This window comes from Paralichthys olivaceus, chromosome 17 (genome assembly GCF_024713975.1).
Source record: "Paralichthys olivaceus isolate ysfri-2021 chromosome 17, ASM2471397v2, whole genome shotgun sequence".
NCBI lineage: Eukaryota > Metazoa > Chordata > Actinopteri > Pleuronectiformes > Paralichthyidae > Paralichthys > Paralichthys olivaceus.
The window spans coordinates 21,188,918-21,204,017 of NC_091109.1; the positions used below are offsets into that span (position 1 = coordinate 21,188,918).

Here is a 15,100-nt window from a genome sequence, read left to right on the forward strand (position 1 = left end):
AGAGTGCATCCTTCCGAGGGGACCTGAATGCAGCTACTTACATTCATTCCTCAGCTGCTCGGATTGTTGAACTCAACACACAAAGGGAACATTGTGAGAAAAAAGACCTGTGTGGGATTTTCCAACCCTTGTACAGATTTTTGTATAGAGGGTTTTTAAGCACTGATCGATCACACGATCAGGTGATAAAGGAATCCTATAATCAGCAGCCTCACAAAATAACACGTCAGCCACAGGTGCATATTTCTGTCACCTCAGTCTTTATTGTAAAATACAGAAACGTGTCACTTTATCCACTCGTATCATATCAAGCCTACCTGCAAAAGGGAAAATGTCTGTTCATCCTCGTGGACACATAAAAACAAAAACGCATTGAACTCCCCCAAGAATCAAAACTCCCCTCGTCCACCCAGCATCATCTAGTCATAAAAAAAACGACCACATCCAAAAATACTTGACACTGCCACCAGCAAAAGTATAAGGACAAAAAAATAAAGATAAGCACAAAAACAAACCTGTGAGCTCGGCTGCAAGAAAAGTATCAGGTTAAAACGTTTTAAAAAGGACTGGATTCTCCCACAGAGAAAAGTAAAATCAAGGGCTCGATCGGTGAGATGCACCGACACATCAAAATCTCACAAAATCACAAAACTGGAAGGCAACGAACAACACTGCAAAATGCAAACCAAAGCATAGCAACAGCAAAAGTCGACAGAAACAAAAATATATATATATAAAGAAAAAAATAAAGAAAAAATAAAAATGTTTCAAAACCCACCAATAAATGTTGAAAAATCTCAATACTGACAAAACCTGCTTGGTTTCGACCCTCGAAACAAAACTGCAAGCAAGTAAAAGCCTCGTGAAGACCGATCAAGCCCCCGTGCACCCTCCTGGCACCGGATCAGAATAACATGCTAAAAACTTGAGAATCAAAAACGCTGAAAACCACCATGTCACTGCTCAATTCAAACACCAGCAAAAGGAGGAAAAATAAAAAAAAACGGGGAGGGCAATTAAAAAGACAAAAAAATGCTTACAAAAAAAAAGCCATTGGAAATGTACTCACCGAGCGGGGAGTAAAATGTGGCGATAAAAATGTGATATGGCTCAAAATAGAGAATGGCGGAGCGAGGCTGAGACGCTGTGGCTGTTTCTCTAGGTCTCTGCCTCCAGTTGTGTCATGTGACTGATTGAGCCGCGGCTTCCAGCAATAAGAGGCCGGTGAGGAGCAGCTGATGCGCGGTGAGTTCTCTCCTCACGGCTCGGCTCTCTCCACAAGTCAAAAAGACTGGTAGTTCCTGCTCGTCCCGCGGTTCTGACTGAGCTGCCTCTTTCTGTTCGTGGCTCTTTTTTTTTTTTTCTGTTTTAAAGATGCAGAGCTCAGTCGGTGTCAGCGTCACGAGAGCATCCACACATCCTGCTCCCCCGTTTCATTCCGTTCACTGGAGGAATGAGGAGGTCTGATAACACACGCGTGTTCCTGAGTTGAGAGGAGGAACCAGCGGATGGATGAGGAGGACGGAACGGGAGGAACCAGGGGATGGTAGAGAGCAGGAGGATTCGGGGGATAGACGAGGAGGAGAGAGCAGGAGGAGCTGGTCAATATCTGCTCTGTAAGAAAAAACAAAAAATAACCATCATCCCCCAGAGGAAGTGAGGAGGCGAAGCACGTGCAGGACCAACTGTCAGTCCTTAAAGATGAAGTGAGCTCTGTCCATGGTGCTGAACATATAACATACATACTATTATATAAGATGAGGTTCTGTCCATGGTGCTGAAAATATAACACTAGTACTATTATATATGATGAGGTTCTGTCCATGGTGCTGAAAATATAACATACATACTATTGTATAACATGAGGTTCTGTCCAAGGTGCTGAAAATATAACATACATACTATTATATATGATGAGGTTCTGTCCATGGTGCTGAACATATAACACTAGTACTATTATATATGATGAGGTTCTGTCCATGGTGCTGAACATATAACATACATACTATTATATATGATGAGGTTCTGTCCAAGGTGCTGAAAATATAACATACATACTATTATATATGATGAGGTTCTGTCCATGGTGCTGAAAATATAACACTAGTACTATTATATATGATGAGGTTCTGTCCATGGTGCTGAAAATATAACACTAGTACTATTATATATGATGAGGTTCTGTCCACGGTGCTGAACATATAGTACAAGTACTATTATATATGATGAGGTTCTGTCCACGGTGCTGAACATATAGTACAAGTACTATTATATATATATATATATATATATATATATGTCAAGGTTCTGTCCAAGGTGCTGAAAATATAACATACATACTATTATATATGATGAGGTTCTGTCCATGGTGCTGAAAATATATAATTAGTACTTAAAGGGATAGTTCACCTAAAAAGGAAATGATCTACTCACCACTGTGCCGATGGAGGGGTGGGTCGAGTGTTTGAGTTCCAGGGGTAAACAGTGTTGCAGCCAAATCCAAAACAAGTGAAGTAGCTCGTGATGCATTTTTCAAATGTAATAAAACGACAGAAGAAAACGCACACCTACATTCTGATCCTGCAGTTTTCAAATTCAACTGGAAAGGTTTCATTTACACCAGGTTTTAGCCTAAATGTCCGCTACCGGACGTAGCGATGCTACCACGCACCCAACGTGGACCCTTAGTCGAGAGCTTGTGTGCAGTGTACACAATGTGGGAGCTGTCATGTCGTCCATCTTTATTTACAATCTTTGGCGTCAGGCCTGTTCATGGATTTCAAACTGCAAGAAAACACAAAACGATTTATAACTAACAACCAAATAACAGAATCTTATGGTGTCTGGCTCTGTCCATGGTGCTTAAACTAGCTGGCTTTAACTCTGTACTCACTTCTCTTTTATTTAAATCACATTCTTTTCATTTATTTGTCCTCATTTCATGTCCCAGGTCCAGAATCTGTAGAGTTTCTTTTACCTCAGTTTGATTTCAAAGCACCAAAATGAGTTCCTGTAAAAAAACATCTCTCTCTCTCTCTTGTTAAATAAACACACCTGAGAAATGTGGGTTATTGCCGATTGTGCCAGACAGGAAAGTGATAATGTGTTATTGATGCATTAGCGTCTGACTTCAGTTGTCAGACAAAATTCAGTAGAAGTACACAGCGCTGGAGACAACTGTCACCATTCATCCATCATAACTGTGGTTGGTGCACTGTTTCCACCTTAAGCACTGTCTAATTTAATTTACTTTCCAGATCACATCCAAGCCTTTGGGAGTCACAATGTAAAACGCTTTACAGTCTCTGAAGAATACACTGGGTGTCCAATAACGGCGATCAAACTTTGCCTGGAGCAAAATCTAGCAGCTTTATCACTGATTGTGTTTACCTCTTCTTTCACTTAGCCATCAGAGCCCGTTAAGCTGCTTTGGCAACAAATTGCACTGCACCGTTGTGTTCCCTCTTCTTTTTTATTTTTTATATTACCTCATTTGGTGTGATATATGTCAATAGTGTCGTCACACGTCGGTCTTTGTGCCCGTAAACCCAACCTGACAGTCAGCGTGTTGTCGTGCAGGACATGTCAGAGCGTAATTATCGATGCCTGGGGGTGTTCGTGACCTAACTCACTGTCAGTGAGCTTATTCAGGATGCTGCAGAGCTCTGACTTCAGAATCAGATAGTAAAGAGATGGAGAGAGGTTCCAACACGTGGGCAGAGCAAAAGGTGACAAAGAAAATGACGCAATTAGGCCGGAACCGGCGTTAATCCACATAATCCAATCCCGTACTCTACTATAAACAATGACTAATGCATGATAACAAACTCATTTGGCTTCAAAATCATCCCTTAACTTTTAACACACGCTGTGGAAGATTAACAGGTGAATAAAGAATTTATGTCTCACTCCACATGTGGGTGAAAACAAGGGAGATGATACTGTCATTTATATGCTGGTTCACACTTCAGGCTTCAGGCCTGTGTGTGTGCATTCACATGCTCCTTGGAAGATCTCGATTGCTGGGTTGTCAGATTCTCTTCCAACCTGACCTCAGTGTATATTCTGTTACAAGTTTTACAAATTAAATAAGATATGAAGTTGAGCCCCATTGCCTGGTATAATATCCCAATCAGTGCAGCACAGTGGAGGAAGCACAGACCATCAGAGGCAGAATGCAAAACGTGTCAGCTCCTGGACGTTTCTACATATACACAAGTTTCCTTTTGAAATGCATTAATCGATATCTGTTGGTACATTATTTATTGGCTGTGTGTAACAAAAATAATGATCCTTATCGTGATTTATTTGAGAGATACAGCTACTTCTTGTGATGGCAGATGGACGAGCACGACCTCTATCAGTGAGACATTTCATGACATCCTCTGTGGAGGGATGGCGTCGTTGCAAAAAGAACATTCCACAAAATATTTTTTCATTTTTCTGCTTTTTGTGTGATATCTTGAGGTCATCACCCCGCACAGCTGAGACCCACTTCACTGCAGCAGTGAGGCACAGGACCCTATGGCAACACACACACACACACACACACACACACACACACACACACACCTTTATAAATAAGGACTGAATTAATTTCACTTATTAAAGCAATGGCAGGATTTGTATTCTTTAATTAATATTTGTCAAGGAGTCTGCAGAAGTCATGCAGGATATTTTAATCAAAAATAAATGGAGTGTGCTCACGTAAGGGGATTTAACGCTCATTACAATAAATGGGTTACATTTACAGATCTATAGCTTGAGGTGGAAGGATTATATCTAATAAGTCAAAATAAGAATTATACTCGAGAAGCCTTTTTTTTTTTTCCAATTGCCTATGTTTGCTAATATCATCAGTGGAGTATGGGTTTAGTAAAGTCATTGCAGGGAAGGCTTTTTTCAGCATTATGCATAATTTAAATGTTGGAAATGTGTGTAGGGGGGCGCTGGCTCAGTTAGAAAAATGTCCCTCAATTTTTCAGGGTTCAGACTCGACTGAATGGATGTCCCATGTGTTTCTGTGCACCTTCATTTTCCTTCCTCCCTTTGTCCCTGTCTATGGCTGCACTCCATCCAAGCTGACTGACACACAGAGGGCTACTGGGACCTCAGGCAGGTTTACTGACGTGAGCATCACTCACTCTGTTAATAATCGTCGTGCTGGAGGATCAGCTGCTGCTAAACATTTAAGTTGTTGTTCTTAAATGAATCTTAAAGCTATAATCATTAAATTAGTTTAAAATTACTGCAGCAGAACCAGAGGATACATCTTGATTACGTTCTTTCATGTCAAAAACCATTGCCTATATTACCCAAGATGCAACTCAGCCACCAGTTGGATATTTGGATGTTTTACACAGTAGTAGCAGCATATAGGTAGAAAAGGACAGTTTATTCATGACACCTGTGTCCCTGTGACCTTGATCTTTGACCTCTAACCACCTTTATCAAGTCTATTCATTTGTGAGTCTAACGGAACATTTGTGGCATTCGAGGCGTTCTTAAAATTTCACATTCACAAGGCAAAGTGTGTTTTGTGAGGTCAGAGTGATCTTGACCTCGGATCTTGAAGCTCTCCTCAGGTCATCCTTGAGTCCAAGTGACACTATGGCTGTCTGATATGTCACGTTCACCAAAACACGAGATCAACATGACCTTGGACCTTTTAAATGAACTGACAGTTTTAACAGACCTCACGGTTTCACAACGCAGCTTCGCTTTCTCGGTTTTGTTTCTGGAAAAAACTGAGTGAACCTGTAGAAATTCAGTTCAACACAAAACAGGACGAGGCCTCTGATGAACCAGTCAAGTCTCTTTTCAGATCTAACACACAATGAGTTCTTGCTCAGCAATATAATATTTAATGGGATTGTGATTAGTATTCTGATACTACAAAGGACTTTGTCTACCAGCAGAGGAAGAGCAGCAAAGTGAAATTCGCTGCATTATTCTTCATGGGACGGCATGTTCCACTATCTGTTCTCTTCTGTCTAACCTTCAGCTGTGGCTTATGAGATTCACTGCACATAATCTCATGATAAAAGCATCTCATTATACCAGGATGTTCACATTATAACAAGATACTGAGGCTTTTTTTATTTATTTAGTGTGCTGCTGCACTGCAGAATGTTTCTGTTCATGTGTGGCCTTTGGTGTGCGATGAAATGGGTTCTGCATCGCAATAAAGCAGATGTGTGAGCGAGCACAAGGTTTAAATGAGATAAACTGTCTCTTTGACTTTCATTCGTGCGTCAGGAAATACTTTCATCAAAGTCACAAAGTGAGATAGATGTATCAGCGTTCCGAGATACGGAACGTAAGCTCCTGAGTCATGATCCAAAATCGTTTCCTTAAGTCAGGTAAACACAGTAAAGCTCTTTATGTGGAACTTGGAGGTGACAATATTATATCGGGCTGATTAGTTAACGTCTCAGGAGATATACATGTGTATTTTCAGTTTAAGTGTTGTATTATACTGTGGAAGTGCAAGATCATCTCCATGTGACATTCAGGAGGTCACGCTTCCTCCTACTGACTATTTCTAATTATCCAGTGTTCTTATGATGTGAACCTGAGTCTAAGATAAGAAACTGAAGTTACATGGAGAGAAAATAATTATCGCATAATGAGAAAGGTGAGTTTCTATATCAGAATTAATGTTTTGATAAATTCTGTTAACAGATCTTGGGGAGATGCTTTTGATTTGAATCCCTTTTATATAAATTATTATATAAATATTGTTAAAAACAGGGAACTCCATATCCCATGTCAAAGTTAATTTACTGTCGACGTATGACAGAGGCCGCTCTGGAACGAGCGTGATACAGTTTGGAAAATGTCGTCAAGCAATCTCCCGAGAGATGCTGAAGAATCAAAGTTTGAAAATGTGAAAATGAAAGTCTGGGGCTGTGAAGTCAGAAGGAAGTGATCGTACCAGACCTCTTTGATCTTCTTAAGGCTTGGTGCTGAAATATACATCAGCTGATACCAGAAACTTTCTGTGGTCGAGTTGCATTGTGGGTAAAACAAAGAAAAATGTGCCGAATCACAGGACGATATTTTCCTTTTGCGAGAAACTGTTCAAGACATCATTTATTTGAGTTTCCTTTCAAGGACTTGTCACAGGATCCAGGTCGGAGTCAAATGATGATTGTGACAGTGTAAGTGAAGGAGCCACAGAAACCCACATTATTATTCCTTTTTAAGAGCCTGGATGTTTTCACCTACGCTCCCGTAGACTTCTCATGGTTGTGTGTTTGCTTCCCTGTGCAGGAGTAGAATCGTCAAAGCTGTCATTGTCAAAATAACCATCAACATTCACTGAAATTCTCAAGCAAACCGAGACGCTCTCATCACCGATGTCTGCCCGTGAAATAAGACCCAATTACAGATGCTCTATATTCACCCGCACTGTTTCTTCCTTCCCTCAGAGTAATACTCATTTTGATGTCTTGTCAGGAGAAGTAAACAGAAGTGTGTTGACAGGACAAAGGTTCAAACGCTCACAGTCAGTCAAGTAGCCGAGCAGACAGATATTTAAAAAAAAAAAAAAGCAGATTAAACTTGATTTTGACAATTTACCCACGTGGCACTGCAGCGCCGTCTCACAAAATGTTTACGCTCTGGGTTTAAGTTTGAAGAGTCTTGAAGAAAATCTGTGTTAAATTAATTCTGCTCAGTCGGTGTCAAGAAACCGTAAAAACGTTGGAAGAGGAAGGAAAAGAGGAAATGTGACGCCGTCTCTTTCCCTTGTTAACAGCAGTCAGATGTGATAATTATCACCTCTCACGGGGATATTTCAGGTTCAGTGTGACGGCCACAGTTTCCCACAGGGGCTGACGCAGGACGACCTTTTCACTGCGAAGTATCCGGACTCTCCCGGCCACGACACAGCTGGGAGCACGGTGCAGCTGAGGCGGGTTGATTGTCCTGTGCTGCTCGTGCCCTTTTGCAAATTAATTAACACAAAGTACATGACAGTTAATTTGTTTGCGCGCAGCATTACTGTACAACTGTGAGCCGTGGCCAGTCTCTGTGGCTGTAGCACATTGCATGTTAGAGCGTATGGGACAGGTAGGACGAGGGACTGCTCTGGATTCCTAATGATGGATCTCTTAAAACGAGTTTGTTCAACCACAGGAGCATGAAATTGCTCCAACTGTGGCTGTGGGGACTTAATTGCGTGTGACTAAAACTATATCAGTTTGCTGGATTTAATGTGTTATTTAAAAATCACTTCTTCTGCTCAGTTGTTTTCCAAAATTTTTCCAGAAAATTGTTGTCATGTTTTTTTTTTTTGTCTCCGAAGAGCTTCTTCTCTTGAACTTGGATTTGATCTTGGTAGCCAAAGGTCAAAGGTCGAGGTCACTGTGGCCTTGAAGTACAAACATTCAATTGGACTCAAAGATAAACTGATTTGAGTTTGGTTTACAAATTAGATTATGTAATTTATAAACAGTTTATATTAGAAATGCATTAATGGTGAAAAACATGTATAAACACATTAATGTTGCAGAGTGAATCTTTTTTGGTCTTCACGAATCGTCTGTGCACATTCAAGGATGAAACTGAAGAAGTTCAGGTCACTGTGGTGTGAATTAGAATAATTTAAATTTAGAAACAAAACTGATTCATTAGACTATTTGCTTTTAATTTCATAGCTGAGCAGAGCCACAGTAAAGGCAGTTGTGCTTTTCAAAACTCCACTTAAAGTCTACCTCTCCGTCAGCGTCTGGACGTTTGCCCTCATGTATCCGAGCTGGTTCTGGGGTTTGTCTTTATATCTAAAACTAATCAGCTCATATTTAAGGTTTTACTGCGATTGAGTATTGTTGTTTGATATTAGTGATTTTTAATTTATCAATCAAATCCTCTGTGAGCAGTTGGATCAGGTGTTTTTTTAATTGTAAATAATCATAGAAATCGGTCAGAAATGATTAAAACATGTGCCCCCTGAATGTGACAGATAACAAATAAGCCACTGTATTTTATTTATAATGGGTATTGTCTTGTTAATTTAATTAAAATTGTGATTGAGACAAAGCAGAAAAGGTGCAAAACAATATGTGCACATCTACAGCTGAGAATCACAATGAGATCTTTCTTTAAACCCACTGAGTCAAGGTGAAATATGAGGTGAAGTTCATCAATTATGCAAACCTGCTAAACATGAAGCCTGAATAACCTTATCTTAGGAGGTCAACAGTGAGAGGTGGGTCAATATATATATGGGTGAGTCAGTATATTGAGTTGAAACAGTTTTAACTTGCACGTCTTCAGCATCATCAACTACTCTTATATAAAAACTCTTTCCTTCACCACTGACCCTTCATTCAGAGAAACAAGTGCAGAAGAGGAGAATGTCCATGTTTGTGTGAAGGCAGATTTCCAAGAGGATGCAACGTCTCAGCCAAACTTTGGGTCTTTGATTTGGAAGTACAGGTGCTTCTGGAGCTCCCAGCGGTCCTGGCAGAAACCATAGACATCCTTCTTAATCAGATTCTGCAGAAGCTGATAGTAGAAAAAATAAGGCTTCCCAGTGGCCTGTAGCACTTTGGCCGCCGTGCAGGTTTTCAAGATGCCAGAAGCAACTCCATGGGTTCTTGCCCGATATTGTTTCTTCCTATTCAACCTCGTAGTGGTAGAGAATGGCTCTTTCTGGTGCCTTTGGCGTGTGATGCTTGCAGCAGCTTCCAGTCTGAGCTGTGAGCCACAAGCCTCTTGGCTTTAACAGGTAGAACACATTGTCCTGCAGGTTTGCTGGACGCATACGTGTAGGATCACTGTGAACTGTTTTGAATGTTACAAGCTGTCGACATCAAGAGACTACTCTGATAACTCAGCTTCTGTAGAGAGAGAGATGTTCAGTTGTGATCCAGACATGCACTGAAGTCCTTTTTCCTGGGGATTATCCAGAGGGGTTTTATGAGAGAGACACAAATGTCTGAGTTCGTAACTCAGGACATTGTGAAGAACTTTTCCTGCCGCTAGTAAGATTTTACAGATAATTTCCGGAGTACATGTCTGAAAACGGCTCCAAAGTATCTATCAATAAAAACAAATACTTCCAATTTGGTGAAGAGAACTAATACCATGAATACGGGCGTCAAAATACTGGGAAATAATATATTTGCAGATGGTGTTTCTGGAGTACGCACTGCGTCTATGACACTCAGATGAAAGTTCAGTCAGTGGATCTCAACTAATGAATCTGGGCTGCACATTTATTTTTATTTTAATATTTGTGTGAATAATTCCTTGAAAGCAATTTAAAAACAATGAATAATTCATGCAGTTATTCTCCATAAATGTTGTAATTAAATCAAGGTTATCACAGGTTCACAGACAGGAAACACAAATAAACAAAATCTAAATGAAAGAAAAGTCATTTTCATCCCGATTTCATGCATTTCAATGGAACCTTTAAGAAGTGATAATGTATTAATGGTGTTGATGCAAACAGTAACTTGTATATAGAGGCACTCAATGTGTTTGATAGGTTCAGTGTCCTCAGAGAAGATTCCTGATGTTCTCTCCGTCTCTTCACAGATAAATGGCTGCATGTAACCTGAGTTTTGTTTTATGAGCTTCACAATGAAGCGGCAGAAGTTGACTGTGGCTGTTTTTCAACTGGTTTTTCACGTAAACAGCCGCTTGAGACAAGAACACTGCACTTACCCATCAGGGATTTGTAGCTTATACGCTAACTACATGAATATAAATCACTCCTCACTCACACAAGAGGCTGAGGCTCAATCTAATCAGGGCTTTTAGATTAATCCATACACCACTTGGAGTTTTTTTGTTTTAGAGTAAAATCCGAGATAGAAAGCAGATGAACAAACAAGGTGAGGTGAAGAGTCCGTAGAATCAGTGATAGATTAGGTGCGTTCATATATGATCAGCTCAACGTAACATTTCCTGACAGTTTTATCCAACAGCGCAGCCATTTCAAACTCTCCCCATCATCCACTTCCTCCACAACACTGAGATGGGACATTTTTTGAGACGAGATGTGACCTACATGTCAAGTCAAGTCAAAATAATTGGCATATCTTGTCTCGACTGTTAGGAGTTGAAGGGCTTTACAGTATCGTGAAGGAAAAAAACAACCAGAAAGGAAGACGAGGGGGATTTGCTCCTGATGAAGCCGCACACACTGCGTTTTTATTACAACAATTAATATGCGACTAATGTTCATTCTATCAGTGTATGGATTATTAATAATGTCGACTCTCGTTGCATGTTTAACAATCTGTCATCACAACAGTTGACCTTTCTCAACATAATTGAAACAGATTTCATTCGACCTCTATTCCTTCACAAGTCTTTGCTCCCGTGCTCGTTTGTATTCCTCGCTGCGATGCCTCCTGGCGTACACATCGCTATTTGCCGTACCCCCAGCTGTGCCTCAGTTGTTTGTCATGCCACGATGAAAGGCACATGCTGAACTCCATGTAAACTCGCTGTCGTTCCCGTCGACTCTCTTTATTTTTTTGTCAGTGGAAATTTGAATCTTTTTTTAAAACCTCAACGGCTCATTAGTGGGACTCTGGTAGGACAGTGGATTCACCAGATGCATCAGAGAGCGAGTCGTGATTCTGGAAACGCAGTAATGCTTTGTTATGATTTCCCAACTCACAGTCGGTTATTTTAAGCGACTGCAATTGTTTTTATTTTAGAGAATAAGAAAGTGATTGTTGAACAGTGACAAAAATGAAAATGCATCAAACTGCACAGGAGATACAAACATTTCAAGACTTGTACAAAAGGATGAAAAGGGCAGATCCTGGGTCAGATTTGTCACTTCTGTCAATTGTTGGGGCGACTGGATAAACATCTGGAATCATAAATGTTAAAAATGTTATTTATGACTTAAAATACGCTATGAGTATGAAACAAGCAGTACGATAAAACAGAAACCCGGAGTAGTCAATGTAGGAGAAACTAGTCAGGACGTGTCACCAACGCAAAATATGCCATTTAATTGACGTTACGTTATTGATGGTTTACGTCCATCGAGTGAACCACGACACTTGTTATTAATCATACAGGTGATTTCTCTGACCAAATGTTTGCTGCAATAAAGGCTAATCAAAACAATGAAGGTGAATTGAAAGAAAAAGTAGCATTTCTTCTTCGTTTGAGTGCAAACAGTTCAAAAGAGTTTCTCCGGGGATTCAAGCTCAACTGTCACGATTGGATTTGTCTTCATGTCTCTTCACATGAAAGCTGATCATCGTTAGCAGTTAGCGAGGACACGTCAACAGCTAGCGTTTCAATATTCCAGCAGATGTTTTAAATCATCATCAGGAGAGTTTGGGATATTCTCTCTCAATCCACAGATTGTTTGCAACAGTATAAACTTTCCTTATCTCTCCGTGGAAATTAACCCAAATCATATGAATTTTCATGTCTCAGATGTTTTTTGAGTTATTATAGAATCCAATTTTTCCAAAATGAAGAGCGTGTCTTGACTTTTGTTTGACATTCGTTCATCGCAGCCCCTCAGGTGAGGAGTGTGTCGGTTACTGATTGTCATAACAACTCCGCTTTGGTTCTGAGTGCAATTACGTTTTAATTACCTGTCTCTCCAAACACCCCCTGAGAAAAAAAACCACGATATTGACAGATATTAAAGCAGTGTCAAAAAACAACACATTAGAGGGGTGATTTTTATTTCTGCAGCATTTAATTTATTCAGAAAATGTCCCCACGTTCTGCTAATAACTGCACCGGTGACGCCATTTAGAGCCAGAGCCTCTGCAGCAGGGATCATGGAGTAGAGCTGCAGTATCGACATTCAAGCTCAACCAAGCAAGAACAAGCTGTCGATGACCTTACGTCTTTTTGTTGCATCACATCATTAACTGGAATATCTGTGAGTAGAGCACTTCAATACATCTGGAATCTCGAACATACAGTCTAATCTTTGTTTGCTTTTCTTTCCTCTACAATATTATAAGTGATTTATTATATATTATTTTCCGTCAAATATGATGTACATAATGCAGATAGTAAAAATCTTTTAAATATGATCATACACCCTCTACATGTAACATAAATGTATATTTTAATTTGAGAAATATTGTAAATACATAATCTACTAATAAATATCACTTCCCTTAAGATGATTTTAAATATCAGGACCCATTAATTACTCATGTAAATATTGGAAAACAGCCTCTCGAGGTTATAGATCATTTAAAAAAATCCTGAATCCACCTCCTGATCAGTGCAGCACCAACATTTCACAGGTTCTTTCTTGACCCACATATCATCATCTTTCCAAGTTTCATGTTAATTCACTCCTGTAGTTCTTTGTGTAATCCTGCCAACTAACAAGTCTAATAAGTTGATTGGATTTTGTTAAAAATCCTCCAATTATTGTGCATTTCACCTGATTTTGGTTTTTGGATCTCATGTATAGAGAATCAATGAAAGTAGGTTAAAAAAAAAAAAACAAGCACAATATCTCAAATGAATGTCAAACAATATTATCTCTGAGGCCTGATCCACCAGAGGCAGTAAAACTTGAAAAGGAAACTTTTTCAAGGACAGAGTGGAAGCACTTGCCGTGAGTGAGTCGATGCAACGTGGTTCATAGACTGATTCAATGAAAAGATGTGTAATTAATTCATCTTTTCTCAATTCCGCTGCCTGTCAGGCATCCCTGTGGCACGCTGCGCCTTTATTATTTTGCCATTAATGACAACTCACTATCAATCACAAAGAGTTTCTTAACTCTGAGCTGCTTGATTATGGACCGCTCATCATCCCATCCTCAACAATGAGTAATTGCTCGGGATCAGCATGAGGAGTCCGTGACAAATGAAGGTTAACAAATGAGGACTTTGAAGTATCTTGTCCAAAAGCGATAATAACAGGCAGGCGACTCGTCTAAGGGGGACAGCCGTGAGATGTTAATGTGGTCAACGTGGGAAAAACAGGATATCCAGAGACTCTGCGATGGTGCTGGCATCTGTCTGAGGTTTCAGAGATTATCATCATAGTTGCAGAGATTCAGGCTAAAGGAAGATGGAGCGAGTGGAGGAGGCGAGTGCATGCAGAGATTTCTCTACAAAGGCCTGGCAGGGCCGAGAGGAAGCTCCGATAAGGCTTCTGAACGTATAAGTCTTTGCCAGGACTTGCACTGTGGTGAAAATTGAAACATAACAGACAAGGAAAGATAAGCGAAGAAAATAATCACGCCTTTCATTCTTGCAGCAGCGACATGATAGAGGCATCAATCTCACCACTGCAGCTATTATGACATAAAATACCACACAAGGCGAATTATAGCGTGAAGTCTTTAGTCCAGTTATGAAGCGCAGAATATATGAAATTAATCAGATTATGGAGGGAGGAGCAGCGAGTGTTGGAGCATTTATGAGACAAGCTTTTGTGTTTTTCTGTTCTCGGATTCAATGTTCATGTGTTTAACTCACGGAAGGTTACGTTGATGAGTTACGGACAATTTCTATCTTTTTTCCTTCAAGTTTTGGACTAAAAATACTTTAAACCGTCACCGTGATCAGTTTGAAAGAAAGAAGCAAAATGACAGATTTATCAGAAATGTCTTTGTCTATTATTCTGATACATCATATAATTAGACCAGAGGTTAACTAGAATTAAGTGTCATTATCTAGAAATAATGTGCAATTTATCTTTATCAATTTAAGAAATAAAATCACTTCTCAGCATCATATTCTCGCACCAATGTATTAACATTATATCATATGCACTATGTTGAGGGTAAATCAATAATTAATGAATTGTGCTCATATTAGCATTTACTTTATAAATATTTAACTAGCGTCTCATTACTGTTAAACCTGTTTGTGTTGAATTACAAACATCATTTTCATGCTAAATAGATTTCAGGGAAAACGTTACGCCACCTAGACCGTGCTTTCATAATGTCAACAAAGTAATCGTATTTAGCAGATCTACAAAATGTCTGCTGCCCCGGGTTTATGCAGAACAAACAACATGTACAATGTTGATGCTGAATCCAAGAGAGATTAGTCAAAGATTTAAGAATCTTTATTCTCATTGTACGGCTGCAGACAAGGACACAATGAAACTGGGATGACAC

At 39.7% G+C, this 15,100-nt stretch overlaps 1 protein-coding gene across 5 annotated transcripts in view; it reads right to left on the reverse strand.

Annotated features, from left to right (window-relative positions):
• The window catches only part of LOC109639641 (RNA-binding Raly-like protein), a 75,783-nt gene extending 74,157 nt beyond the window's left edge, over nucleotides 1–1,626 (reverse strand). The window contains exon 1 of one of the 5 annotated variants that reach the window (XM_069512567.1): nucleotides 318–1,626. The gene's annotated coding sequence lies outside the window, so the exon portion shown is untranslated. The remainder of the gene's footprint in view (nucleotides 1–317) is intronic. The other 4 variants (XM_069512566.1, XM_069512565.1, XM_020103228.2 and 1 more) reach the window with 4 other exon arrangements.
• Nucleotides 1,627–15,100: the final 13,474 nt, after the last annotated feature.